This window comes from Numida meleagris, chromosome 1 (assembly GCF_002078875.1).
Source record: "Numida meleagris isolate 19003 breed g44 Domestic line chromosome 1, NumMel1.0, whole genome shotgun sequence".
NCBI classification, from domain to species: domain Eukaryota; kingdom Metazoa; phylum Chordata; class Aves; order Galliformes; family Numididae; genus Numida; species Numida meleagris.
The window spans coordinates 105451507-105478943 of record NC_034409.1 but is presented as its reverse complement, the minus strand read 5'-3'; positions in this window follow the sequence as shown (position 1 = coordinate 105478943).

Genomic DNA, 27437 nt, shown 5'->3' with positions numbered 1-27437 from the left:
GAATGGACGTTTAAATGTCATCTAGTCCAACTCCCCTGCAATGAACAAGGAGTCACTTGAGTCGTAAGAGATCCTGCAATTCCTTTAGTTGGTCTGGGCATGGCAGACCTCTGAGCCCATAGAAACTGTGTGGTTGCCATTTTTTTCTGTAATAGACCTCATGAATTAAACCCAAACTTGCCCAAAGACATTGTCAGTACAGTTCCAATGGACTGTAGAGGATGCACATCAAAGTCCTATTTGATTCAGTAGCAAACACACAGAGCTAGAAACTGCTTTGTTCTGGAAAACGGAGTTCCTCTCTGTCTCTGTCTCTTTACCCTCCCTCTGCACAGCTCTGAACAGCAAGGTGAGAAGGAAGATGGGCAGAACACATGTGCTGGCACTCTCTGGAGTGAGCTTGATCTCCCTGGGGAAGCAGAGCCAGCTGAGCTCAGGTTAGAGAAATCCCCAGGCTGCTGCAATCAGACACGAATCCCCCATAATTGGCTTCCTGGCAGCCCTGGCCATAGCAGACCTCAGCTGCAGCAGGGACTCTGACCCCAATTGCTCTATAATTCCTGAAATATTTCTGCATCTAAAAAGTTTTAGTTCTCATTTTCCACTGTTAACCCTTTCCATAGGAGGAATTGTTGTCCAGGATGAAATGAAGTGCATCTGGTACTGAAAAGCTTCTATTTCTTTCAAATACTTCTACTAAGGAAGCCTATGCTCTGTTGTGATCAATAAATTTAATGTCATTTGTACTACAATAGAGGCAGCCATAAGAGAACAACCAAAAAAATCTGAAAGCTAAAGGAGAGCCTTTGAACACTAATTTGTTTTCCTACTGTTGTATACTGGAGACAAAGCTGGAAGCAGAGAACTGCAAGAAAGGGAGTTGAGAGATGAAAATGAACTAGTTCCAGTCTCCATGACAGATTATAGCTATACTCAGTAAACATTTCTGATAAATGAGAGAATGAAAGCAAACCAAATATTGCAGCAACATGAGCTCTTCTTTTCTCAGTAAGGGATGCCTAGCATTTTTCTGCCAAGCCCACAGGCTCCTCAGCGGCATCCAGTGTGGTTCTCCTTGTTCATTCAGGTGGACAAGCAATGATTATTGACAATTAGCATCTCTCCTGATGAAGGCAAATTAAGTGCTGTGAAAAAAAACAAATGCCATGCTAAAAAAAAGAGGGACGAAAAGAAAGAACATTAACACTGGCTAAGCTAGCTGGCAGGCATACCATTTAGGTGCTTTGTAATTGGAAAGCTACCTGGGTTTTGCTTTCTGACTTATTCAACAAAACTCTATTGAATGAGGCACCAGGTGAAATACAGCAGTGATTAACTCAATGTCACACTGTGGCAATGTGCAGTACTGTAGTGAGGTTGGGAATTAGTAGGTATCAGCCACATTTACAACACTAATATTCAAGTTCAAAGTAGAATTTCTCTGATTCATAGACCAGGTGCTCCGAAGAAAAACAGTGGGCAGACAATGCCTTTGGTGACTTTACAGTGCTCTAGCATTCAGTGGAAACAAGTTCACAAAATCGTACTGATGTACTCCCAACACTTCTGTACTGTGCTCATCATCATGATTTCAGAGTAATTTTCTAATGCTATGTCACATGTTAGGATGAGATGTGCAGGAACAAAGGAAGAGCAAAGGGTGTTTTAACACTGTGTTTCTGGCCAGAAAGTTTGTATGTTGTTCCTGCCATCAGTTCAGTACTCTATCTTCAGATCTTATCTAGACCTTTATTATTATTATTTATTTATTTGTCATATTTGTTCAGAGATGAACAAACTCACAGTGGAAAAAAATAGATAGTCATTCTGGGTGAACTTATCTCACCCTGATGTTTGGTCTAAGCACCAGGTAGAATAACAAAAGACATCCAGAAACTCAGGACATGAAGGAAGTAAAGAAGTAGTGAGAAATACTCACATGTGCAAAGCCAAAGAAGTTGCTAAACTGCTTTCAACGCTGGTTTATATCATCCAGAAGAGATCACACTCTCAGCAGCTGCATCTCAGCTGAAGTAGTAAACTAACAGATGACAATACAAAGTGGAGCAAGAGCCTTGCCAATTGCTATACAGCTGCAATTTCCGGAACAACCAGCAGAAGGTTTTGGAATAAGACCACCAGTCATATACATGCTTGTGGCTAAATATGTTCTGAAATAGTCTTTCTACTTCAGGGAACAGATTAACAATGGCAGTTGTGCAAGTCTTGGCTTGGCTGTATTTGTGCATGTTTTGGACATGACAACAGGCTTAAAGAACTAAGGTTTGGGACAAAAGCACACAGTGGAGACCCACTTGTGAAATCTCAACTCCATCAAATGTTCATTAGTATATGAGAATATGCTGTATAAACTGAGAAAGTTAAAGTACTAAAGGTCCTACAGAAGCATACTGCACTAAAACCAGAGCACTGACGCCTTCTCAGTCAGAGTTTGTTTAATTCATAAGAACACTTAAGGAAAAAAACTATGTGCTTCAAAATTGTAGAAGCACACTTGGGGATGGACTTTGACCCTGGAAAGAAATCTGGTTGATCATCTATGTGCCTACAAGAGAGAACATTGATATTAGATAGCAGATAGTGAAAAGCGAAGTCCTGTACCATAAACACCACAGAAAGCACAAGCTGTGCAATTTCTATAGTTCCACTGCACTCTCTACAGGTTGAATATGCCTATCAAAATAGCAGTATCCTCTGAATGTGGTCAAGAGAATGATGTTGTTGTATCATTGGCTTCACAGAGCGTACTCCTTTACTTAAGTCCAGAAAAGTGTGGCCTGTGCAAGCAGAAGAAGGGACAATAGGCAAGCATCAGTGCCCGCATGTTCTTCCTCTTGGCACCATCTTCTCTGTCATCCTTCCCTCTGGAAGAAGGAGTTCTGTTGAATCATGGGTTTCAGCAGCATAAGCAGAGCTCTGCCACAGGGCATTTCTGGGCAGATGCCACTAATATCAAACAGAGGACAAGATGAGATACCTCAACCTACAGTCAAGGTCTCAGGCTCTGGAGGTTCCAGAAATCTGTTCATGGGAAACAAACTGAAAATTGAATCAGAAAATGTGCATTCCTGGCCTGGTTCCTTTTTGTCCCCATGGGCTCTGTCCAGCTCTTTTGGACCAGTCTGTTCTCAGATAGTCCAGTCATGATCAGCACAGCCTTCAGTCAGTCATATTTGCCCTCATTTTCTGTAAATGAGAGGATAAGTAAGTGCTTTTCTCGGTCCCTGCTTTCATTAACTCTTCAGTGCTCATACAGGCTTGCATAGGCCAAGGTCACCTCTGGCAACCAGAACCCATGCCCCTAGCTCACAGTCACAGGCATCAGTAGCTACAGATATCTGGATGGTACTCACATGCTTATGTGACCCATGAGACCTCCTCCCTCTCTGTATGTCTGGATGTGCTGGTGTCATACTAAGGACCTGAAGTGAACAAATGGAGCAAGACAAACTCACCATATGTGTCAGGCGTGTTTGCTCTAGGATTCTGGATCAAGGGTAATAGTGGGTAAAAATCACTCCTCTCTCCTGTAGGTTACTTTATGGCTCTCTCAGTATGAGAAATGGATGAAGGAAACTCCTCAGTTCTGTTTGATTATTTTACATGTAGTCTTTAAATGCATTTCCTGTTTTTTTAGCTTTATATGCAATAACAAAAATACAAAGGCAGCAGAATCAGAGTGAAAAATACTATGTTGAGTCAGAAAATGGATTTCCATTTTAATCAGGAAAGGAGAACTTATTATATCTAATAAAATATAGTGATGATCATTATCAATTCAGTATAACAAAACACCAATTTTTGCTTAGGAGATAACTAGTGGTTCCATGTCCATATTTAATTCACATACTAATAATTTCCTCCTTACTTATTCATAATAATTGAGTAATTGCTGCTGCCAAATTCAGAAAAAAATGTACCTCAAGGAGTTTGGTTTTATTCATTTGGGCTTTTCTGAACATGCGGGATAGTTTTTTTCCTAAAATACGAGCTCAATTATTGACAAAATGGGGTCCTCGCTAATGGTGATTCTCATAATTGCTGAGAAAATTAGTGTTAGTCAGGTATCTTGGCAAATTCTTTCAGAATGAAATCCTGTTCTTTAGTTAGACTAAGTCCTTGTGCTGTTCATTGACAACAGAGGCTTATATAAGTTTATATTGCTTAGAACTGGCATGCTAGGCCATATGGTACTATCCTTTTATAAAGAGAGGTCTTCACTGAGATGAAGTTCTGTCTCAAAATTGATGGCATGTGTTTTGCAGATTTCTGCACAGTAGCTGGTGTTGCTGCGAAGCTTAAAATACCACCCCTGGGAAATAACAACAGGTGTGTTGGGGATTGTTCATTGAACCTAATTTTAGGTATCTACCCCCACTATCTGGTCTTCTCAGGCCATCCTGGAGTTACTGAATAAACACAGGCTTCTCTCAGGGTGATTGAAAGTGACTTAGCTGGGTTTTGGACTCACTCCCCCAGAGTAGTCTCTCTCACTCTGCAAAAAAACATTTCACTTCCAAAACTAAGAGTCCTCACTACTTTGGTATAGCTTACTTGCTTCAAGGAAAGCTTTCAAACCTGAGTGCCTAGCAATATGATTGTACATGCTGGACATCATGTATTTTTTTTTTCCTTTAAGAAAATCATGCCCATACAAGTCTCATTCTGCAGAAGAGTAAAATTGGTCTTCTTCAGGTCTTTCAGGAAAGACCGAAGAGACAAGCTAATCAGTGGCTGGGTAAACCTTATTCTTTACTATTTATATTCCCGAGTAAACAGTCTACTTCTTTTGTGAAAGTCTGGGCCCTTTCTTAAGATATTCTTAAAGGAAGAGATGCATTTTACTCTTGGTATCCTCTTTTCTACCCCTTGTCTTTTATCCTCTAGATTCCTTTCTGGACTGGAGATATGTAGGCTGATGAACGCGTGCAGTTTTTTTTTGAAAGCAGTACATGTCTGAAAATGTCCCAGTTTTTCACACATTTGACAAAAACACTTCCAAAACCTGAAATACTCCAACATGCTCATTTCTTACATCAATATTTAAATATTCAAGCAAGAATGTCTCTCTTTTCAGAGGTAGTGAGCAACCCAAAATTCAGGCCATGTGAGGCACATAATATTCTTTACTTGAACTCATCTAGAAAACAGAAGCCTGGTACTTGACTTGCCTTGAGAGAGAAAATATTGTTTGAATGTTGTTAAATAGAAGAAATCACCAGGTATGGTAAACCGTTCTAAAGAGTAATTCAGTAAAGAAGAGGTCTCTTGGTTTATAAAAACAATAGGTTTAAAAGATAATGACTGTTTCTATTCAGCTCATATTTAGGTATTTGTTACAGTTTTACATCGCTAGACATTTAATACAGTTTTTATTGTGCCAGTACAGTGTTAACATTATTAGCTTCATCTATTCCTACTTGCTGTTCAAACCCTCTAGCTGAGAACTTAAACCCCTCTGAGTGAGAAAATGTCTGAGGCATTATCTATGAAATGTCTAATAAACACGTCTACAGAGAGAGACAATAAATAGCATTTTGATGGAGAGTAGAAGAGTATTTTGAAGAGACAAGCTTATGAAATGAGTGGGAGTGGAGGCTCACGATCATGTTTGATTCTACTTAGGTTATGACTATGTATTCATGTTTTCTTTTAAAGAGGCAGAAACAGTATTGCAGAGTGTAAGAAAATTAACTTCTGTAATCACTTCAGTAATAAAAAATACTGAGCTAGTTTACTGAGATTTTGATCACTGCAGTGCAAATAATGTAATATGTTAACAGGTCATCAGTCTGTCATTCATTATGAGAAAAACAATCACAAGTAATAATGCTAAAATGAGGCCGTATCATTGCATTATTTTTCCATAGGGAGTAGGTATTAGGCTCTTCTGATGTCACAACGAGATAACCAGAAAACATCTCTCTATCTTGTATTCAAGCTGCTCTGTAGATTTATTAAGGTGCCAAAACAGTTCCTGGTGGTGAACTGATAAACAATAATCTTGCTTGCATCCAGATTAAAAGGTGATCAATTAGTCTTCCCTAATGGGATTCTGCTTCACAACAAAACCACAGCTGGTTTATTTCAAAATAGAGGAATATGGAGCCTGAAAAGCACTCTGAGCAGAATGAAATGCTGGCTGCCTCACATTTTTTTAATCCCAGGTCTACTTTATAGAACTAGAAAAGCAAAATGTACTGGTCTGAACAAATTCTAAGTCTTTGAAATTTGTGATTATTTGTATCACCAGAAAGTGCCTACACTAGGCCTACTGTGCTCTTATGAGACAGCTAATCAAAATGCTCACTCATGAAAAATATCAGTTCCAAAACATTAGGATGTGAACCTGTTTTCTCATTTTCCTGTAAGCCCTACTCAGTTCTTTTTAAATAAACTTTCAAATAAAAGGTTCAAATAGACAAACTGCCTTTGTCTAAGCATTATGCTGCTCTTAATATTGGAAGCCACTCTTTGGTTGCCTTTCTGAGCTAGTTCTCTGCTTTGGATCAATAAGAGAGCTCCCTGCCTCCCCTTAGTACCATCATCTCCCGTAATAGCTGAACTGGCCCTTTGTCTTTCTCTACTTCCTCTCACAGCTTAATTTCCACCAACATACTCCTTTTTGTCTCTAGTCTCCGTGAGTTTCATGTAGATTTTCCTTATGGTTTGGGGGTTTGGTTGTTTTTTTTTTTTTTTTGGTGTGTGTGTGTACCCTCTTCTGCTGATGCATAGAAGAAGGTCATGTATCCTTTGGTCTGAGCCTTCCCCAGTGTAGACACGTTCCCTATTTCTGTCATATGTATGCCATGTATATATCCTGAAATTATCCACATCTATATCACATGCTCTCTCACATTACTTCATTGTACACGAGGATAATGACAACATCTTCAGGAATAAAAATTATTTTAACCTACAATCATAGAATCATAGAATCATAGAATCATTTGAGTTGGAAGGGACCCTTAAAGTTTGTTTAGTCCAACTCCCCTGCAATGAACTGTAGGGACACCTACAGCTCCATCAGGCTGCTCAGAGCCCTGTCCAGCCTGATTTTGAGTGTCTCCAAGGATAGGGCATCCACCACCTCTCTGGGCAATTTGTTCCAGTGCCTCATCACACTTATCATAAAAAAAAACTTCTTCCTTAAAACCAGTCTACATCTCCCCTCTCTTAATTTGAAACAATTTCCCTTTGTCCTATCACAACAGACCCCACTAAAGCGTCTGTCCCCTTTTTTCTCACAGCCCCCTTTTAGGTACTGAAAGGACTCTCTGAGGTCTCCCTGGAGCCTTCTCTTCTGCAGGCTGAAAAGCCCCAGCTCTCTCAGCCTGTCCTTGTAGAGGAGCTGTTCCATCCCTGGGATCATTTTTGTGGTCTTCCTCTAAATGCACTCATGCACATGTATTTTTGGAGGTAAACAGAAGATAGAGACAGCAGTGGTAGAAGTGAACTTAAGAAAAGTTCAGTCCATCACCAAAACATTACACTGAAGTCAGATTTTTTTTCTGTAGACTGTTGGCCCTCCACTTACCTTCCAGTTCTCAGAGCTGACTTGCTGACCACTGCTGTAAGTCTCCGGTCTGAATAACGCTATCTTGCTTCTTGGCATACCATGCAAGTTAAGGGATCTTGCAGGACAGGACAAACTAAACCAGGGCCAGAATAGAGAAAAGATGCTATCAGCTCTTTTAAATGTTCAGGATAATTTCTCAGAAGCTGGCAGATAAACCTAAACCGATTAGTAGTAGTGAATCAGTTAATTAGTGTAGTCACAGTCAGCCCACAAAAACTTCTTCAGACATTCACTACTTTTGTGCATGTGTTGGTAAACTGCTAGTGAAGTCTAGGCAGAACTTTTCCAAAGAACTTTGACTTTCAATTCTTTGTAGATCTGTCATTAAGTTTATGAGGTCTTGTGGCCTAGGATATGAAATTTAGAATCATGTCCTGATTTTAAGTTCCAGATTCCAGTATTTTGTCTTGTATTTGACCACATACTGAAGAAGTCTAGGTGACTCTATTGACAGTGAGGTTTTATCTAATCTTTTTAATTTATCTTGTTGAAAGCCCTGCAATACTGCCCAGAACAAACACTGTGGGTAGCTATGAACACATATCTATACATGCTGCATTTGATGATGAACACAATTAAAACAGAAAGGAATAAAAATACAAAGTGATTTGCTTTTAGAGAGAGGGACACCCACTGATGGAGCATGCCCTAAATAGAAAGAATAGGTGGGCTAGAAAGGAAGATAACATCAGGGACATCTCAGCTTAAATTTTAAGTACCAGCAATAAAATGTCATTGCCACATCAATACTGGAGTGTCACAGTAATAGTGCAGAAATTATATGAGCAGTGCAATATGTAGCTATGTAGGCATTCATATCAGACAATAGATCTGGGTACTGAAAGCCAGATGTCCCCAGCCCAAAAGGCGGCACAGGTCCAAAGTATGCTTTCCTTACTGAATGAATTAGTCAGTCTCCTTTGCCAAGTGGAATAGCTTCAAATAAAGGAAGAACACCTTTCTTTTAGCCCACTAGCAGCCCTGTGGCTCAGGGTGATTGCAAAGGATGAGATGGAATTCTAAATCCCTGAGAAGGAAAGCATGCAACCCAGCTCCTTCCTCCAGTCTCTGTTCCCTATCCATGAGCTGTGGCATTATACCATTACACCCATTGCTATCGTTTGCAAGAATAGTCATGGCTCTGCTTCAGTCTCAAAAAAATACACAACACATTGAGAATTACTTTCAGAAAAGCTCTCACAGAGAGAAGCATCTCTCAATTTGGGGTTGCTGCGGTCTGTGTTATGACAGCCACAACTGTTGGACCCCTCAGCTCTCTGCATTTGCAGCACAAAGAGACGCAGTGCCTCTCCCAGTTTGAGGGAGTCTGTAAGAGTGGGGAAAAACATGGGACTGTGATGTTCTTTGTCACAACTCTATCCCTTTTTTGGGGGGAATCACTGGCTGCTGGTTCTTTTTCACAGCGAACGTGACAGTTTCCTGATTTCATTCTGTTCTTGCTAATTGAAAGCATTCAAATTCTGTGGAGACAGGGAGGATCACACATGCCATCAGTGAAGAACTATAGCATGATATCTAATAGCACAGAGATGGGCTCTCCACTTCTCACTTCTCATAGGTCCATTTCCTTGGCCAATATACTGGTTTTTGCACAGCTGGAACTGTTCTCAGGATCTAGATACATCCAGATCAACATTTCCTTTGCTGTATAGTGTGCTCTTGTAGCAGAAATTTTTCTACTGAGCTTGTATTTTTAAAGACATCTTCAATTCTGTATGTAGTAAGTACTGTTTTACATCATCTCTGGTAGAAATACAACCTTTTCTGTAAGTGCATATCAGCTTCATTAAACAAATAATATTTTTCACATACAGAAAAGATAAAAATTTGACAGCTGAGTCATAAAGACTACACACGCTCTCCTATTCTTCTCTGTGTGACAGCCAGTCCTTTGAGAAAACATTGCCTTTTGTGGCAGGCTCTTATAGACAATAGGCCAGAGAAACACTAATGGAAGCTTTAGTCAGATTACCTGTTAAGTCTGTTAGTAAATAACTGGCAATTTCTCCTCCTCTGGTGGAGCTGTTCTCAGCTCAGCACAGAACTGGTGAGGGGATGTGCTATCTGCTGTGGATTAGCCTGATCTGGTGTAGTATAGAACTGTTTTAGGACTATGCTGAATTGCTCTTATTTCCCCCTAAAATGGACTTTTTCTAATCTCAGATGGTCACACTTACCAGAATCTCTATCACTTGGAGCCACGAGAGCCTTAAAAAGAAACAGAGGACAGAGTCAATCCAAGCAATTCTTCTCATCAAGTTATTTTAGGACAAATGAACTTTGAAGAATAATGTGCTTCCACACTCCCACTTCTCAGCAAGTCCTCATGAGTCATGCGTAGAAATAATAAAAAGAAAAAAAGAATTAAACCTAGGTTGATAGGTTACTGGAGTAATTTCTAGCATTTATAAGCTACATTAGATGATAACTTCAAAGAGTTTTAGTTTTGGAGTATTTTATTCTCAACAGATGAAGACTTACCAAAGCGGAATCCAGGAGTCTCTTCCGTCACGTATGCTTAAACACATATTACGGAACCAGCCACGAGGACATGAGAAAGGTAGCCTAATAGCTGAAAGTGTTGAGGTTGCATGGCATGGGGTTATTTTTAAAGAGTTGTTATAAAAATCACTGTAAAGGAACAGTCAGTACTTGTTTCAATGGCCACTCACACCTACATTTGAAACTTTAATTACAAATATGATGTCAAACCACTGTGTGTTTTAACCATCTTTCTAGGCATGTCACAGAACAAATATTAGCAATGAAATTGCAGTGTGACTACAATTGTATCAACCAGATCTATTAATAAATCTTATGAAAATTACAGTCAGAGTCTTTGCAGTTTAGTTTTCATTAGCACTGGTTTAACTTCAATGACTGATTAACCTTTCTGGAGAAAAACAGCCCTCTTTAAAGATGCAACACTCTCCCCCTAAAGTGAGATCAAACCCGTTCAACACTCCCACTCACACTGCTCTTGAGAAGAGCCAGGGAACAGAGGAGAAAATATACTTTAGAAACACGTCCAGACATTTTTTAAACAAGGTAAACTGACATAAAAAGCTAAATATTTAAAAAATGCTTTTCATATCACATATAAAAATAGCATTCTAATATGTATCTGTTATTCATTTAGATATACTCTTTCCAGAGCAGAAGAAACATTGGTCTTCTGTCTTGCTGGATGCCCACTTGGAGATGCTAAACTCCATGAGTGGCTGTTAGGATCACTGTGACCAACTGCCCCAGAAGCAGGGGCCCAGAGCAAAGCAAAGCAAAGCAGAGCTGAGGTTGAAGTAGAAACCAAGATAGGATCCCTGAGACCCAGATGGAGAAGGAATTAGAGCTGGGAGCTCGCCTGGGGGAATGCTCCATCCCCTGGAAGGCTTCCAGGAGGAAGGGCTGGGCAGCACTGCTCCTCACTTATATGCTGTGAGCAGTTAGACATGATGACAACATTAGTTAAAGTAGTTGTGGGGTCAAGGCACCAGTCATAATGGATAAAAAGCAGTATCCCCTGTACTTCTAATTGGTAGGTGGGAAGCCTGGGGTTCTTGCTGCCCCTCAGACTGAAAATGAATGCAGTACTAATATCAACATATTAGAACTGCAATGACTATAACAAATTTGGCAGATATGAACTAGAAATACTGAGTAAAATAGGTTCACCAGTAATACCACCTGAAATGGGATGCTAATCTTTTATACAAGTCTACCTTCCAAACTACATCTCCATTACTGTCCCCATTACAGGCAGCAGGCTGGACCAAGATACTTGTCTTTCCCCACTAGCTAGCGCATTGCAGAGCTGTGAGGCCACACCAGCAGGGGCTAAGACCTTGTGAGTGATGCCCATCTCCAGGCCTGTAGAAGCATCGTGAAGAGATGATCTCCAGAGGAAGACTTGCAAAGTCTCATCAATGTTTAGAAAGCAACAAATAATGCAATTTTGTATTCATACAGTGAAGAAGAGGAAAGTAATATTAAAAAAGTGTAGTTTTGATTGATTTTTCCACATTTTTAGAAAATGAGAGCAGCCAGATTATTTTAAAAAGTCCCTGAAAATCAACTTAAGCATCAACTACCCGTATAAAATAAGCAAAGCAAGAGTCAGCAAAACCCTTTCCTCAGGAGCTGGCAGTGTGCTCTCCTGTTGCCCTGACAACCAGCAGTCTCTCAGCTCTTTGGCAATTGCTGCAGATAGAACAACTTTTAGATTTTTCTTTATAATGTTGTTATTGCTATAAGACATACACCAAAAAAAAAAAAAAGCTAAAGGAACACTCGCGTCAAATTTAGCCTGTGCACCCAGGTAAAGAACAATTAAAAAGTCTGGGTTTAAAATAGCTCGTAATGACTGGGGTGAAGTCTGATTTAGGAGTGCTGTCAATCAGCAAAAAAATGTCTGTAGATGCTTTGATCTCTTGATGGTGGGAATTCTGTAACTACCCAGACAGCCTGGTGCTGAAATGTGAACTCCTTGTCTGGATTTCTGAGTCTGGACCATGTCTCCTTCTCTTCTGAGGAAGCAGGATGATATTAGTCCCAGTGTTTGCAGCGATTACGTTTACTTATATTGCTGAGCTCCTTCACCCTGTTTGAGTATCTTTTAGTAACAGATTTCATCCAAAGCATTCACATACTAATACCCAGAAAAAGTATGTGAAATTTCCTTTGTCATAATCCATTTTTTTTCTAAAAAATCATTGTGATCTAATGTCTTGACCATAGCAATCTGGCCCCAAGAATCCAACAGAGGAGGTTTTTACAATTGTAAGACTTCAACTGAAGTGAAAGCTTAGCTTCTTCCAAAGTACAAAGAATTCAAATCCAGTTTTCACCCCTTCCCCTTTCAACCAAGTTTTTCCATTAAGTCAGAAGACTGGCCATTGTCGTCTTTGGCCATCTCAGAAAACATAGTTATTCTAAGGGTTTATCCCAGCCATAAACGTTTCTGGAAATACACATAAATATCTAAATGTAGTCTAAAGGCAGCCCAAGGCAATACTGCTCTTATTTCTTTGACTGTCACCCAACCTCCACTGCTGTCACCCCCATCCATGAGAAAGGGTGAGCCAGTAACTGAAACACTTCTGGGACACATGCTCTCAGCTGCTCTGTTCTAAAGCTGGAACAATTCCATCAGTTTCACATTAAGATAACTCCACATTTCTGCATCTACACATTAACAGTTTTTTGTTTTCTGTGTGCTTCTATCCTGTTCTGTCCAAATGCACTCAAAAGTACAGTCCCTTCACCAGTCTAACACATTACCAGAAGCTGATTTATAAAGTGCATTACAGACTCTTGGCCAAAAAAAGCAGACATGAATCAGCTATGACAGCATGTCTTCTGATAGCACGCAACCATCCGCAGACCATTGCTATGGCCAGTGAAAGGCTGCCATTTACAGCTTTGCAGGTCTTAATGTTTTGATGTCACATGTATGGAGAAAATTTCATTTCACTCTCACTCTCTCCTAATTAACTCAGTTACTCACACTGTCCATGTTCATTAGCACACAAGCAAACATATCATGCTGTCATTCCTCTCACTCTTATTTTATTCACTGTGTTATTAAAAGCTGTACTGTTTGTTAAATACAGGCTTTCATAGACATTAAGTGATCATTTAATTGTAACTTTTAAGCTAAATTGTTACACACTTTAGAATCAAATGGTTTTATTAACACAGTAAAACAAACAAGACCATGACAACCCAGTCTAAGTCAAAGCATATCTCACGAAACCTGTCCTTTGCATCATGCTCATCCAAATATATTGTCTATCAAAACTTCATACTATTGAACATCTCTTGCCAAGTAACACAGAGGATGAAAAATAATAATTTTTTTGTTTTATTTATGCAGATGTGTAACAACTGTACACTTCAAAGTTCAGTCTGCAGTTTGTCCCGCTATGAAGTCAGATTTTTTGTAGGAGTTACAGAGGGAAGAAATACATCCAATATCTAGTAAAGTTGTTATACAGCCCCTCCCCTAACACCGCTGTGCCATAAAGACCGACAGACTGTTTATAGCTCCTTTGCATTTTCTGTGCAAAGCAGATTTGGGGCCACAGGATTGACACACCCATTGCTCTTAGGCATGGACCCATATCCTTTTGGGTCATGGGAGAACAAAAAGAAGAACTCAATCTCAAGGCAATAACAGCAAGGATCATCATAAAAATGTTAAGCCAATGGAGAAATAATCAAATATTTTCTCACACCTTAATGGAAAAATTATGTGGTGCTACAAATTCTCATACTTCTGTCAAAAGTGATAATGGTCAAGATAGCATGAGACATCCAGTTATCCAGACAGAACTGCGCCCTCTCTGGCTTCTAGGCAAGCAAAACCTGTAAATAAAATACTGGACAACCAGTATGTTAGATATATTTCTAAATTAAGTGCTACAAAATTTTGCTCTGATTATAAAATGAAGTGATAGGATTACTCCTGCTGGCAGTATATTTTTGGACTTAGTATAATACGCTCAGAATGAATACATTAAACTTCCTCTAAAGCTTAATTTTCCAGTGCATTATAAAGTGATAGAAGATAGTACTGCCTGATGATATGTGTTTTCACTACCACAATGAAGTACTAATGAGAGGTACTTTCTTACTCAAAGATAAAAACACTGTAAGAGGAGAAAAAGAGCCCCCAGTGTTCTGTTCTCATTGGAAATTTTCACTACACAGAAAGCATAGTTAGAAAAACATGACTACTGCAAATCTTCAGATTACACAGCCCTGTAAGAGCTCCTTACAATTTTCAGGAAACAAAAAAAGAATGCTGCCAAGCCTGAGCAAAGCCCATCCGATTTTGTACATCCTCAGCTAACACAGCATGCTGGAGATCCTCTCTTGATAGGCTACTTTGGGAACAACCAACCTCCCCTGTATTTTCTTCACTGGAATCCCATTGAGATGCTGGTCAAATTAAAAATCTTGGTGCCTTCAGTAAAGGTGATCAGTTGTCTGGATTCGGTATCTCTAATTTAACCCATCATACATAACTGAAAATTTTGGTAGGAAATTCTGTTCCATCGGCTCAATGGCATTTCTTTCATAAGGATGAAGATGTGGCACATTTCTTCCAGTTGCCATTTACAACAACATAGAGAGCAACATAGACCCTCAACAATTTTTTGAACAATTTATCACCAAAGCACTGTACAAATGTATTGCACAAAGAAGAAGACATGACGAACCAAGAAAAGTGCCTAGTCGTTGTAGTGATGGATGGCATGAGAATTTGACAGAATGGGTTGATGAAAACAGATAAATATGCATTAAAAAAAGAGAAAGGGAGAAGACTTGGGTCTTCTGGTCTAGGAGAAATACTCATGTTTTTAGAGTAGTGTCATCACATTCACAGAAATAAAATGAAACAGGTTCTAAGATGGGTCATTTGAGCTTAAACATTCCCTTCAAACTTTAAGCTACTGAGGAAAATTTCCCACAGTTCACTGTGAATCAGACTGGTTCCTCAGTAGACTCTGGATTTGCACCAGACCACATCATCACAAGGATGCTGGAAGTGCAAACTATATACATAGAAGTTAGTCAAAATAAAACTTCTTCTGAAGTGCAAACTAACCAAATCTGTTGAGTACATGCTTCCTTTAAGTTTTTAGCTGCAAGCTCAAGCTTAAACTTAGATACAAATTTAATTACTTTGCTCAAACAGAACCCATGAGAGCTGTTCACCCAAATGTGAAGTGCAAAACTGAGTTTAATAGACACATTTTCAGCCTCTTCTAATTGTCAGTGCCATAATTCAGTTTTCCCTTAATAACATGCAATGACATTTTCATATCAACACTGCATCCTACAGTTCTCAAGAAAAACAGAGACTAGTAACAAAATACCTTAAAAGTCACAGTTCTTTTCAAAGATAGATGTGGTTTGCAGGGAGAGATTATTATCACTACCATTATCATTATTATTGTTATTCTTATTAACTAGGCAGCAGATATAATCAGGAAAAAAAGAAAGAGAAAATCTTTCAGGCATAAATTTTCCTTCCTTCATACTCATTTCCAATACAAGGGCAAAGGCATTGCAGTTCTTTATGGAGTAGATACAAGAAGAAGAGATAAGGGATAGTGACGGGACTGTCTTGGAAAAGAACAATGCCATGTGTAAAGGCAGCATGAAATACAATGCCAGAAGAGACAGAGGAGCTGGAAAGCACACTGCTTCTGCCTCAGAGTGTCAAAGAAACTGCCTCTTGTAGCTAACAGCGGGTGCAGTATCCATCATCTTTGCTCAGTGTATGGCATCAGGAAGTATAGAAGCAAAGATCTTCCACATAATACTTAGGTTGATGACCAAACCACCTACAATTTGGCCTGACGCTGACCACCATGCCAGATACTCCTCACCACATGGGATTGTGAAGATAAAGCTTTTAGGAAAAGAGAAGACTATGGATTGTATATTTGTTGTTACATTTAAGCCCTTGCCAAGCTCCATTATCACAGACAATTGAATATTAGCCTTATGCTCTATTGCCTTCTCCAGAGAAAAATACAATGCACACAAAAAAGTCCCTCACTAACATTGTTTCTACTTCGTGTAGTCTCCCTCACTTATCCTTGTGCGTTTATGTGCTAGAAATAGTTAATACCCAGCCCTGATTTCCCATGTGTCCTAAATTTTTCTGTTCCTCTTCAGTTAGAGATGCCAAGGCTTATAAAATCAGAACTCCCTGCAATTAGCTACTGTATAAGCTCAAATCTCTGTACTGCTTTGCTCACTGCCCAGTTCTCCCTGTCAAAGAAATGATCACTAAGGTAAAGCAGGAGACCATAAGCACTGTGTGTGTATGTGTGTATGTCTACGCACACATGAGATGAGAGGAACTGTCCTCAGATTATTCTGCAGAAAAAAATGATGAGAGAAATTCAGAACAAAATCTTGACAAAGTCACCCTCAGTGGTGGGTTCTTAATAGAGATCCCAAACCATTTGCTGCCCTGCATATCACCAACTCAGCCTGTTAGCTAACACACTTCTGTGCTGTCTCCAAATGTGGCAACTCCTGCTCTGCTAGTCACAACCACTGTGAGATGCTTTCGGACAGCTCTGCTGACACACTGAGCCCTTCTTGGCTCGCTAAAACCTGAGGACATTGAGTGCACACATGGTTTCTGAGGTCTGGACGCAATTTTGGGAACTTTCTATTACTTTGTCTCAGTGAGGGTATGAACACCTCTGTGGTCTCCCCATTCATGTGAGGAAGTATCTGTTCACAAAAAAAAATTCCTCTCATACAATACACAGCAGTAACCTCCAAGCTTGGACACTGTTTTCTGCTCTTTTTGTGCATACTTGTTTTTTGGGGGAATTACTTATTTATCACAAGCAGTTCTAATATACTTTAGGCAAGGCTAACTAGAGGCTTTGCAGTACTCTAGTTGCCTAAAGGGATAGAGACATGCATGAGGTATCTACAGATTTCATATAGATATGCACAGGAGTATAGTCAAACTGAATTATTAAAACATATGTTAGTGATTTAATTAGATTAAAAATCCTCTTCAGCTCCACTGAAGGCAAGGGAGACACAAACTCATCATTCCTCATGGACATCCCAGGTCATAACGCATTATACACTGCAAGTTTACACTATCGTGCAACAACTCTGAATATCAGCTAGGGATCTCACCCTTGTCTTTCCCAGTCTTGCACAGAACAAGATGTATATGCATTCAAATCAAGGAATCACAGATGGTATTCAGACATCAGGAAATTCAGGTTCAGTCAATGCCATATTCCTCTCCTCACAGGTTTGCTGTACCACTTGTAAAGATTACGGCCAGTCTCTACAGTGAGGTCTGTGTCTTATGTGATCTTTCACAGAAAAAATATTGAAAGAGAAATCCCAAGTGTCATATTTTGCATTACCTTCCCTAGTTGACAAGGGTGAAATTAAATTTGCACTAATTAGTCAAAAGAGATGGGAGCCTAAAATTAACTTTGCACTGTAATTTAGAACAAGGTAGTGCCTGCATCTAACTCACCCATTACATACAGTGAGCTATATTCAGAAGCTATATTCAGGCTTCTCTTAGACACCTAAGTTTTAGTGTTGCAGTACCTGCAGCTTAGGCTTCTCAGCCCACTAAGGTGTTTCGTATTATCAAAACTAGATGCTTATGTGATCTTGGAGAAACAGAGATCCAAGCACTTCTAAAATTCTTTAGAGGGCATCACAGCAAACCTAGATTGATAGTGCAATGTCTGCACATTTCTGTAAAATAACTCAGTGGTCTCTCAAGGTAAGAGTCACAATTTATAAAGCTGAGATCTATTTTGGTCTGGTGCATGGAGGAAATAGATGCCTTTTATGGGTGAGACTACTAGAAAGTCTAACTGCCAGAATAGGACACTGGGTCTACCCACCCTACACACCCTTAATTGAAGTCTCCCACCAATATACAAGTGTTTTATCTTAACACCAGCCATTGGCTGCTGGCCTATTTGTTGCTAGTGCTAGGAAATGCAGCCCTATGTCACGCAATCTGCCAGCTAGGGCACCCACTGAGCACTGTTCCTGGCTATATGGGATATCTGGAATTGGGTAACCAAGGAATCATGTCTGAAAGAGGTATTTTACATGCCTTTTGCACACGTTAATTTAGGGCTAAGTCTGCACTTCACCAACTGCCCTGAATAGTCTTCTGCTGATTTCATGAAGTACAGTCCAACAGTCTGCTGAATCATGATGGATATATAACCCTTTCTTTCTATATTTAGTTTCAATCAATGTTCCTTTTTTTTTTTTTACCCTAGTTTGAAGAAAGCACAATTATTTGGCTATTGTACTCAAAGCATGTTGTTTTGACCCAGTTTTGATTATCATCACACCCTGCAATGCTGTTCACATTCTCATTTCTTGACTACCCAAGGCCTCAGTAAGGTTTTCCATTTCTTTTTATCAAGGCTCATGCTTAGTTTTCTGAACAAATTTCAGTTCCATCAACTCCAGTGCTGCAAGTGTTTAACTAACAGGAATGAAGATAAACACATGCTTAAATCCTTTTTCTAAATTAGTGTCCCAGAGAGGAAAAGGATTACGACATATGTTCATTGGTTGCATGTGATTTTAAACTATTGTAAGTTCTACTGAACTTTCTAATTAGCAGTCACAGCAGGCCATTTGCTTTGAAGAGCAGCTTATTTCATTGTATCTTATCAGAATGGAGTTATATATTTTTTTTCAGTTTGTCCATGAAGTTTAGCCTGAACCTTCATATGTGCTCAACCCATCTTTCTCCACCTATGAAACTGGCTGATCACCATTTGCTTCAGAGTTAAGGAAACCACTAAATTACAACCCGGAGGGAAATGCTGGAAATTAGAAACCCTCACAGGCCGCAGCTCAGCCCTTTTTTCTAAATGCTCCTCACCGTTCAGTGGGAAGTAGTGTGCAATATCCTGAGCTGTCCAAGGTATTTCAGGACTGTAACGCTGAACATAATTGCAGTGGTTAAAATGTCTACTTAGCAATTCCTAATTGAATATGCAAATTGCAAAACCTACATTAACATCTCAGGGATGTGTGATTCTGTACCCACTAGTGTTTATTTGCAGTTTGAACAGTTTGTTTCTGGAAGAGGAAGAAAAAAATAAGCTTTCAAGCTTGTCCATTAAATTATTCTACCAGCTGTCACTTTATTAAAAAGTCTGCAGTTAATAATAAAACTACTTAAAACCACTCACCAGAAATTTAGTATTTAGGAACAAGCTCCCTTCCCCCGAGGCTTCCTTGGAAAGATTCTTAGATTCAGTGACAACCTCAAATACGTATATATCATCCTGCCAATATTCTTGCAGTACAGCAGAACATAACAAGAATATGAATGCAGATTTTCAGATCTGAAGGTAAGGGGAAATAGGATAGATTTTTTTTGCAAGAAAAACTACCAAAACAAAGCGCAGAACTTCTGTCAAAATCTGAAACTATAAATAAACATTTGTATTTCTGTGTATTTACAAATAAATGATGTAAATTAAGAAATAAAGCAGAAAGAAATAGAGCACATGATTTGAAAGAGATGGGGGGGGGAAACGTAAGAGCACTGTAAAGCACAAAATGTAACACTCTCCTTTGCACCGTTGAGAAAAATATCAAAATTCATTTGCAAATATAATTTTAGTTCGACAAGTCCAGAATGTTTGTCATCACTATTCCTCTATTCCGCTGTTGTCTCAGCTTAGAGACTCCTAATGGAAGAAAAGAAATAGCAGTAAATATTCCATTTCACATATATGCAAACAAGAATTTGCACACTCAGAAATAATTCATGATGTTAAACTCATAAATTCTGCACCACACAAATAAAGATTAAGTGTGGCATTAGATTAGTAAATTGATACAGTTTATTGTATTGGGATGTTGTCAAAGACCTCCTTATGTGAATTTTGCTAACTCTGCACCTCTTGCTTATTGGGTTACTATCTAGAGCTCATCCAACCGGAATTTGGCACAGTTTATGTCCATTTGTTCTGTGCAGGAAACAGAAATGAAACTACTGCTGGATTTGATCCATGGCTATCTCAAGTGTGGGGCGAATGAGGTAAACACAAAACTGAGACCCAGTACATAAGTTTTAGTGAAAGTCTGGAGCTGGAGAAAGGAGGCAAACTTTGACTTCATCACACTGCTATCAGCAAGAAGGAGGGCTACAATCTCTTAAATTTCTGAACTGGGAAAGTGTATCACTGTGATCAGAGTCACTGTTATTATCTCTACGTAAAGAAAAAAAACGACAACAATCAAAAACAAGCACAGCAGTCTTCATTTCTTTGCAAGGAAAAAAAAAGAAAGAGGAAACAGAAGGAGATGGCATGGATGAGGTTTTGTGAGATGCTTCTGTGACTTTTGCTGATCAGAAAGAATGAAGGATTTCAAAAGAATGACTTACCTCATCCAAAATGAGAATTTTGATACTGTTTGGGTGGAAATAAAAGCAATTAGTAGTTCAATCACTAGTTCAGTCACTGGTATGCAAGCTAATGAGACTACTCGCTTATGTATGTTTTCCACTAGACAGTGACAAATTTTTGTTTAGGGAGTTATTTTAGCCTTTTGATCATTCCTCACTTTTTACTGAACTCATCAAAAAGTTCAGCTAGTAATAAGCAGGATAAATAGTACTGCTAGTCTCTTAAAAGCTTACAAATCTTTTGTTCCAGCTGATCAGCCCTCCAGGATAGTACTTCCATCATGTTCTATTATGTAGTATTTATGATGTATCTAGTACCACTAGACTGACATTAAAAATGGATTTTCCATGTCGATAATCAAAAAGGAAGGACATTACTTTCCACAGTGCCTGTCTCTGACTGTTCATTTTGGAATGACCCACAGAAATTGGCATTCATGTATTTTGATATTCAAGAGAACAGTCCTGCCAGTCATGTTATTTCTGTTTCTTTGTTCTCTATTAAGCCAACTCAATTTCAAAGAAACTCAGAGTGTAATGTTCTCATCCTCATCACTCTAATTTATTTCATTGCTTTTAGAAACCACCAGTGCTCTGTGCTACACTAATGTCAGTATGCTCTCAAAATACAAAGGCCAATGCTGACCTTTTCCAAGATTCTTACTATCACTCAAACACAGACAGGCAGATGGAATAAAACTCCATTTACTCACACTCAGTCCTGAGAACGATAACATTTGCAAGAAGTATTTAAGAGTAACCACAAGGTCTAGAACAGAATGAAAATTAATACAAATCTATATTTTTATTGTAATTGTGATGCTAAAATGTCTTATTTGCAGGGTCACAAACTTCTTCAGATTCAGCAACCAATAATCAGTGGTGTGTTTGGTCCTGGGCATTTTTAAGGAAAAAAAAAAAAAAACTGTTACTTCTTTCATTGCTGCAAATTTTTATCTTGATACACTGGAAATTTTTGAGATTAATTAACTCTATTTTTCTTTACATGGTAATTTTCTACTTATTTGTCTGTAATCATTTCCTTCAATTTTAAGTAGATTGTCTGATAAGTGTTCAGTGATGTCTGACAACCACTAAGCACTAATCGCTCATTTGCAGTATGGATCAACAACATTCAAATTTAGTGCAACTGGAGAGTGAAATAGCTGCCAAGAAAATTCAAAAACAAAAGAACACAGACAGAAAAAAATAAAATTAACCCACCAGTTATGCAGAGAGTCATACTACAAGATGGCTTCCCCATTGTCAGTGTTATGAGTACTCCACTAGGCCTGACAGCCAACCTCATCCAGGACACTCACTCAGAAGCCCAGAAGCCTCATTTCAGTTAAGTGTGGGGACACCGGTGCCTGCTCCAACAATGCCATAGCAGGTCCCCAGCTCTGACCCAGGTCTTGCCTTCTGAGTTGGACCTCAGCCTTACACTGCAATAGCTCATCTTCTGGATGGATCTCTAGGACAGGTGTTGCAACTTATCCTCTGCTCTGTCTCTGGTGAAGTCACTGTCCTATGGATGGATTTTTGCTCCACATCATCACTTTGTCTGTAGTCCTAGCACTAGACATGGTCCTGTTTCCCTGCTGGACCTCCAGGATGGACTCTGGCCCTTGCTCACACTCTCAATGTGTCAGGGGCTGTTGATGGACCCTGTTGCCTCCCAGCCCTGCCTGCTGATCTCACATCCTTCAGGACAATTTCCACCAATGAGGTTACCTTGGCACCTGATCCCCAGGACTTCAGAGGCAGACAGTCCTCACTTGAATATACTAAACCTATGCTGCACACGTTCACTGAAAAGCTGAGAAGATCCATTTAGAAGCCATAACAAAAGACTCTTTCTTTCTCCCAGTAAGTTTGTTTACAGTTTTGTTTTCATCACTCATCTAGGTACTGTATTTCATCACATCTCATGGGTCACTAGAATCTACTGAGGTAATTGGAATATTTGAGTTGTTGTAACTTTACACTGAAATGTTTGTATAACAAGCCTTTATTTTTATTTTAGTGCCACTATTGGCAAGATTTTACATGATAATTTTACAGTACGAATACAAATAAAACCCAAAATATTAAACTTAAGGCTGATGATTTTCTAATACTTAACAGAACATTCGGATTTACTATATGCACTACTACTTTTCTAAAAGTTAATATTATAAAGAAATACTTGAATCAAATAAAAGCATCTATTTTCCTACTAAAAACCTTCTTTGTGGCACAGAATCTGTCACTATGAAACATGGAAATGATTAAAATTTCAGCAGAGTAATAGAGTGACTAGAATTTTTAATACAGACAAACTATGGTTTTCAAAATGAAAAATCTAACATTAGGCTTCTAAGTTGCCATACGTAAGATTTCCAGAAATAACTGGGTTTATTTAAGAGTCTCACAAAATTCAAAATACAATTTCTAGTAAAGAAATGTAGTTTGTTTAAGTCTCTTGACTGTCAAAGTTATTAGAAAATGCTGACAGACAAAGATATGACATGGACAATTATTATCGGTTCTGTTTTTCTAGGCATGTTTTTTTTTTTTTCACAGTCTTTTCATAGCAAGACTGAAACTGATTGGTACAATAATTTATATCAAAGCTGAAATATTAAAACCCTAACAGAGCAGGTACAAGGCAAAAAATATTCACCACATGTGATTTTAAAGTATAATTATAAAACTAGCTTTATATATTGAAACTCATTTTTCAAATGGATACATACAGGCGTGCAAGTTCTAACAAACACTTGACATTAGGGCAGTGGAAGAACAGCTGACTAAAATGTTTTCCATTGTTTTAGATACATCTTCTGTGCACTGTGACATGACACTAAGTAAGCCTAAATAGAAATATACCTATTATCAAAGCAAGATCCAATACAATGGTGTATGACAAGCACAATAAATTTTTGTGTTTCTAGGTTTTTCAAAAAACTATGTCCATAAATTGTAAAAGTAGATATCCACTGTACCAGATATCTGCAAAAGGTTAGCCAGATTCAGTCATTAGTTGTGCAGTAGCAGTGCATTCCCTGTGATTCAGGAAGTCTCATGCTCCAAAAATGGATGCTGACATGGCATTGGGTCCATGCAGATCCAAATCTCACCTGCTTCTGAAGAAGTGCGTAAATCCTTCATGCTGGGACCGCCCAGCTGGGAATCAGCTATTTCATGACACATCCAATCTGTGCGGATAAAAGAAACTGTTCTAATTTAAGATGCTTACACATCAAGAATGGATGCAAAATAGGATAAATAGAAGATACAGCATCTCTTTGATAGCATAGACATGGTTTCTTTATGAGAAAAGTTTTTCTTTATAAAAACAATAGTTTTTTTTTTTTTAAAGTATGTGATCTTTGCAATCACAAAGTCCTTGTCAGAACATAATAGTTGTATGCTGGTATAAAACATAAACAGTGATTTCTGGGACTGGTGGAATCAGCTCCTCACTGCTGTCAAATTAAATTAGCTTCATGTGATCTATCTGAATAAATATACCTCAAGAGTAACCACAGGCTTCTCAGTGTACTTGCACAGGAGACAAAGACCCTAAATAAATTTAGTTTCCATTCATTTCATCCTACTTCCTTGGTATAAGCAGCAAACTTTTTACTGCTTCCCAGTGAAATATACTGCAAAAATTTCTTTCTAAACCAACTTTTCTGCCTTTAATGACTGAGCATCTTGGGAAGCTGTCAAGTATGTTTGAAAACTACATATTAAAACAAAGAATATTGCTGTAGAGTGACTGTTCCGTATTTTATCCTTTATATAATTTTCACAGAGAAATCCTCAAATGCTTCCCTGACAGTCTCAAGTAAAAGTGCCCTGCCTTGTTCTGTGGATAAACCTGACTAGCTTCTGTAACACAGCATCATCTAACTCATCTAATATCTGACATCTGGAAGTTGGACTACTTGTTCACACTTCTGCCATAGTCAACAGAAAGCTAGACAATGCCATAAGGCAATGTCATCCTCAAATAAGAGTCTCAGACTGGGGGGATTACCACCTGCTGCTGCCTTCGAGAGTATCCTAGACAGCAGACCTCCACCAGGCACGTGTAGTGCAAAAGGCATATCTAACCTAGGCTACTTGTACCAGCTGAGATTGGCTGTTGTGTCCTGCCTTGTCACTTCTCTAGAAGGTCTGTAGCTCTTTTATAACTCCTGTGTCTTCTGTACCATCTTCACACAGACATCTCATGCAACCAGTTATGTCTCAGCAGCAACTCAGCTAGACTTTGGCAACTACATCATGGTCCACTTAGATGACACATTTGACATTTAGTGTAATATATTACCCCCATAAACAAGAAAATGTATGCATTTTTCCTGTTGAAAGAATACATTTTGTTTTAAATAGGGATTGTCATAATATTCTGGCTAGGAATACAACTGAGTATGGACAAATATACATTGCAAATAGACCATGTTTTTTCTGCCTCCTGTTGTCTCCTCTTTCTAACGGCCTCTAGGCAAGCTCATGAGAAAACTCATAGACAGCTCTCCACTTCCCTTTCATCTCAACATTCAAAGCAGTAGTAGTGATGACATCATGGTCAGGACTGATATCATTGCTGCTTGTGTTGCAATAGCAGTGAAGTTATTGTCATCATTGTCATCATTTAACTGTGCTGATGCCTAGAAACTTCAGTTCAAAACAGTAATCTTATTGCATTAGTTTCAAGAAACAGTACCTGTCCTGAAAAGCTCGAAATCTAAATGGATAAGGAGACAGGAAGTAGAAGAAAGAAAAAAAATTCAGACATCCATCCTCACAAGTAGTGTCTTCATCGTAATTTTCACTGAGGCAGTTTCTCTAGAAAATCAGCAAGACACGGTATTGGCTGTGTGAATATATGCCCTCCAGCATGCACCCTCACTATCAGAGCCCCTGCATGAGTTTTCCATCAGCTGTGGGGACTCTAATGCCCAAATTGCCAGCCAGCTCTGGATTTACCTGCCCCTAGTGCATTCCAGCTTAAAGTCAAATTGTGTCAGATTCTTTGAAAAATGAACCAACAAACTAAAACCTTCATAAATCCTGAGAGATTCTTTACTTGTGTTGGTATTCTATGCAGTTAACAAAATAACCAATCAAAATCAAAAGATTGTAGTAGTGTAACAAAGAGATAAGCATATCTTTAACCTGAGTATTATTAAATTTAGTGGCTTAATTTAATGTTTTAGGAAACTAATTTAATATTCCTTGCTTCTGGTTTTTAAATCTATCAATATGTTTTAATCACTCCATTTGATTTTCCATTTTCCATCTATTTCTGTCAGAGGAACACTGCTGTTAGATTTCAATTATCTAATCTCCTATTTACTCCTGTTGTCTCATAACTTAAATTTAAAATTTGGTTTGGCCTTTGATAATTTAATCTGGCTCCTAAGCAGATAATACATGGTTCTGGATCCAGATCTCTGTTACAGGAGACAATAATCTTCCTCTCCTTTCAGAAGTCATCTTTCAACTCTCTCAAAATATCACAAAAATGAATAGCCTGAAGATAACTTTTTGTCTCTGAAATGAGTTGCATAGACATCCACATAGGAAAGGAGAGTTCCTCCTGACACTTCAATGACTCCTGCAGTGATTACAGAAGTACTTCACAGTGGGTTTTACAGTCCCAAGTCTTCAAAAGCCTTGTTTACAATTGTTATCTTACCTCATGTTTTATCTTAGGTAAGGGAACACACTCACTAAAACATCACTTAAAAGAATTTAGCCAACTGATATTGGCTAAGTAAAGCAGACACAAATATATTAATTACCTAAAAATGTAGGTTTATAGGTAAAGCTATTACAAAGAAAGAAGCAGCTGAATTAGAAACTTTACATTGGCTACAATTAAGAGTGACTGGACCATTATGGGAAGACCTGATTTACTAGGCCTGTTCAGATTTACTTCCGTATGATTCTGCAACAAATTATAAATTTTTGTGACTGAATAGATCGTTCTTTCTGAGGCTCAGTATTCAGTGAGCATAACATGAGAGTAGTAGAAAGAGTACCTTCCTCAAAAATTTGCCAGTGGTGTGGAGTTAAATGTATAGTCTATCTAATATTCATTTCACTTTTTCCTAGACAGCTAAGTGGAATACTACTTTCAAGTCTCAGCAAAATCAGTGACCTGAAATCAAAGTTAATCTCTTGGAATCTGACGCACTGTTGCAGTATGTAAGGGCTGAGTAACAACTCAGAGACACCTGGTAAACGAGAAACACAGAGCACTGTGAGGCATTTTGGCCTGCCAGTGAATTTTGGTGGTAGCTGAGATAATTTAGCCCACATACAAATCAGGAAGTTCAGTGGTCGACATCACAGTAATAGTTTGCAATGTTTTCATTTCTCTTAAGTCATAGGAAACGCCATGCCTGAAAATTTCAGTATTTTTACTGCATTTTTAACAATTTACTTTACAATCTCATGACTTTTCCCGTCAAGGATTGATAGTCACGATCCTCTCTCACTTCTCTTGCATGTTTCCAGCCAAAGTATGCTTGTTTAGGCAAGCCTGTTGAGTATCATCTGCCAGGCTCCTTTCCCAGGCTCCTCCAATTTCTCAGAATCACACAGAATCACAGAATTGCAGGGATTGGAAGGGATCTCAAGAGACCATCGAGTCCAACCCCCCTGCTACAGTAGGTACCCTACAATAGGTCACACTGGTAGGTGTCCAGATGGGTCTTAAATATCTGCACAGGAGACTCCACAACCTCTCTGGGCAACTTGTTCCAGCACTCTGTCACTCTTACCATAAAGAAGTTCTTCTGCATGTTTGTGTGGAACATCCTGTGTTCAAGATTTCTGTTGTTCTTTTCACCA